The sequence below is a fragment of the Pinus tabuliformis genome, chromosome Q (genome assembly GCF_031772625.1).
Source record: "Pinus tabuliformis cultivar Carrire ecotype Pingquan chromosome Q, CPIR1, whole genome shotgun sequence".
Classification (NCBI taxonomy): Eukaryota; Viridiplantae; Streptophyta; class Pinopsida; order Pinales; family Pinaceae; genus Pinus; species Pinus tabuliformis.
Window position 1 is genome coordinate 1,150,798,917 of NC_142296.1, and position 3,984 is coordinate 1,150,802,900.

General features: G+C 37.4%; 1 pseudogene; it reads left to right on the plus strand.

The window, feature by feature from the left end:
• Positions 1-736: 736 nt before the first annotated feature.
• On the plus strand, positions 737-1,673 carry LOC149223699 (protein-tyrosine-phosphatase MKP1-like; annotated as a pseudogene).
• The last annotated feature ends 2,311 nt before the right edge of the window (positions 1,674-3,984 follow it).

The following is a 3,984-nucleotide window of genomic DNA, read 5'->3' on the forward strand; positions in this document are numbered from 1 at the left end:
AGTCTGTTTCGTTGGATGTCAAGAAAGGGACTGCGAAGTGATAATCGTATGGTTTCATAAGAATTGAATGTTCAGGGTTATAGAAGACAAACATGAATCGAATAAACACATGTTTGCCCATCCATATGAGGCATGCATAACCATATTTCTCATGGCTACAGTTTGTTTTGTTGGATGTCAAGAAAGGGACTATGAAGTGATAATCGTATGGTTTCATAAGAGTTGAATGTTCAGGGTTATAGAAGACAAACATGAATCATATAAGCACATTTTTGCCCATGAAAAGTGTTCCTAGTTTGGGTAAGTCCATCAAGTATGGTTTTACTCGACTATCAGATCGATCATTCTGGAAAATTTTCCTATGATGATTCCAATCCATCAGAGTCTGTGCAACTAAAAGGCTATGACAAGAAACAAAATTCAGAATCAAGAAGCATTGTCTATATGCTCTTTGGTAACCAAGATAGAAAAAAAGCGTTGTGCTAGTTACATAGAATAAAGTGCCATGTTTAGTGAAGGCACATATGGGGATACTAAGGGAGGTTGTCAAATTCCAAGAGTCGGTAAAACAATTTGTAGATCTGCCACGTAGTCCATTCAAATTGTTTTACCAAGAGAGGGTCCCATTAATTTTGAGAGGCTAGAACCTTCTCCTCCTCCACATTTAACCTAGAGGAATGACAACATATTGTGAGAGACTCCCATTCCACTAACACCTTAATCACAACAAAATTTCAAATCCAGGTCATCCCTTCCACCATTGCAGTCTCTATCAATCACGAGAAGGTGCTTGGAAGAATGGCTTAAAGTAGGATCCGATGACATTTGTAGAAGGGTTGAATCCTACAATACCTAGGGGCCACGAGAAATGAAGGAAAAGAAATAGCTCAGGAATTAAACTTGACTTAGGATCATTTCAATGAAATACTCTGCCAACAGAGTCACAATTGAAGAGGGATAAACTTTCTTTCTTCAGTAAGGAATGTTCAAGGGTTGCAGAAAACATTTATCTGGGAAGTGAAGATGTTGCCAGAAATAAACCTGTTGCCAGAAATAGAGAGGTTCTCCGTGGGAATGGCATAATTCACATATTGAATTGTGTCGGTTTTGTTTGTCCAGTATATTTTAAGTCGGATTTGGTGTAAAAGACACTATGGTTGGAAGATAGCCCTTCTAAAGACATCACAAGTATTTTGTATGATGTGTTTGATTATTTTGAGGAGGTAAGAGAACTAAGTGGCAGAGTTCTTGTGCATTGGTGCCAAGGAGTGTCCTATTCAACCTCCTTGGTAATTGCATATCTCATGTGGAGAAAATGTCAGAGTTTTAAAGATGCATTTTAATATGTTAAAATGGCCTGTGGTATCACAAATACGAACATGGGTTTTGCTTGCCGAGTATTACAGTGCCAGAAAAGGGTAGATGTAGCTCCGATGAGTCCTCGGTCTTTGCTAAGGATGTATATAATGGCCACTCATTCTTCATATGATTCTTTACATTTAGTTACAAATGCGGTCAGTAAACCTGGTGCAAATGCATTGGATTCCATAGGTTCTTTTATTGTACACATACAATCTGCAATTTATGTGTGGATTGGACAAAGTTGTGATTCTGTAATGGAAAGGATCAGAAAGGTTGTTGCTTTGTGGGTTGCGGGATATGAAAGATCTTAGGATCCAATTGTTATTATTGAGGAAGGGCATGAAACTGATAAATTCTAGGATGTTCTTTCTAAAGCCCCTCTCTTATTTTATGATTATGAGAAGACATGAAATAGTGTAGGTAAGGATGTCTTAGGAAGCTTCAACTCTGGCAAAGAGGAGGTTGATGCAACACGCAGGGTGGGTGTTGGAAACAAGAGAGAAACATATGATATAGATTTTGAGTTGTTCAAGAGAGTAGTTATAGGAGGGGTTCTTTCACCACTTTCAATATCAGGTTCTGGAGCTAAAACACACCTTCTGGAAAGAGAAAGTGTCTGGGGTAAAATATGATGCAAATTTGTGAGTGGTAGTGTGAAAGAGTTCATTAGAGCTTCGAAAGCAACTGGAAATATAGTTGTTTCGACCTAGCAGAATGTGTATTAAACCATCAAAGAAAAAGTGTTGGATGACCACATACAAAGAGAGATTGTTTGTGTCATTTCATTGTGAAACACCTATATGCTCAGCCTTCTGTTACCCTTGTCATATAAAACCAACAAAAGCATGTCGATAAGTCTGGTTCTCCTTGCCACAGACCGCTTGATGACAAGGCCATTGGAACACGGTTCATGTATGCTCCCTACATCTCAGAGGAGCTTCAGGATGACATCGATGTTGTATGCAGGATTTTCTGTAGAGAGCATAATGCAAAAGAATATGAAAGCTATTTACAGACATGGCGGTCCTAGTAATCATGATGATCTCCTCTCTCACAATTGTGTACATAAATTAGAGAGGGATATTAGACGGTCGCCATATGAACTAGAGTCGAATGATGCAGTGAGTGTTAAAAATACGGGTTGAAAATCATCGAAACAAGGTAATTTATTACCAGGGTTCCTCCGAGACTAATGCTTTCATTTTGGGAATTCAAGCAGAGTGGCAACTACAACAAATGATTTGCATTGTAAATAATAATATATTAGCGGTGGATTCAAGTTTTGGGGTTAAAAAATCTAAGCATGGATCCTTTCTGCAAGTTTTTCAAGCCCTGATGTTCACAAGTCGATGAGAACACTTCATGATAGAGTTTGTTTGAAGGATTTCTCACGGAGGTTGAATGGCTTTATTGTTGATGAAGTATTACAGAAATTGCTAAAATTAGGGAATTTAGAGAATGCGCGAAGTTAGTGAACCCGAGAAGTGAGTATCTATTGTTTGAATTATCCAAAAGGAAAAATAGCACTAAAATTTATATTGGATACATAGATACATTATACAATTATCTACCCATGAGTTGGTTGTTAAATTTCTACTAGCAAAGAATTTTAGTATGTTGAAGCAAGTGCATAGGGCCTATAAAGTCCCGAAGAGTTTAAACTTAGCTCTGATACCACATGTGAGGCTCCATCCTAGGGTCCTCTAATAGAACTAAATTCTCTAATTTCAAATACAATAAACTGGGAAATAATTTAATTCTAACTAAACATTTAATCGATCATAATTTACCATTTAAAATTTAATTCCTACAATTAAATAGTGAGAATTTCATTTCAATCACTTACATGAGTAATATATTAATAGAGGAATACCTATTCCGATAGCCTGGTAGAGATTCCCTTGAGCTCCTGATCCTACTGGGATGCTCCTCTTGACTACCGATTGGATTTACTTCCCAGCCAACTAGGAAGTATTTCCTAGCGCAGGAAACCTCCACAGGTTCCCTAGCCGTCCGAGCCCAAGTCCAACTAGATGCAGTGTGTCCAAGATAAACAATACTCTCCCTCTCTCCCTTCTCTCTTCCCCACCTTACTCTCAAAACAAATCCTCCAAAACCACAACCAACCCAAAACCAAAATCAAGACCAATGATTCCCCCTCCTCCCCTCATCCTTCCCCTTTTATGGCCCCCTCTCTTCTCCACCTAAACCACCTCTCATTAATGTCATAAATACCCCCTCATCCTTACATTTGACTTATCTTCTCCCAAGTAAATCTTAGAGGAAATTTTGGGGATGAGATATGAATATATAATTTTGTAACTAATTTGAGAGGACTATGTCTTCTCTCAAGTAAATATGAGAGGACATTTTGGGGATATGGATATTTAAATTGGAATAAATGGAAGGAGACCATATCCTATCAAATTTAAATTTGAGGAGGTAAGTTGGGAATTGAATAATAACAAAATGCATATCAGTAATAAATTTGCAGTTTCACCAATGTAGGTATTTACCAATATTTCTTGATAATTATAAGTCAATATTTCCAGGTAATTTAAACACTAATAAAATTTGCATGATAATATTAAGTGGGGTATTACAATTAAGGATGGAAATGTT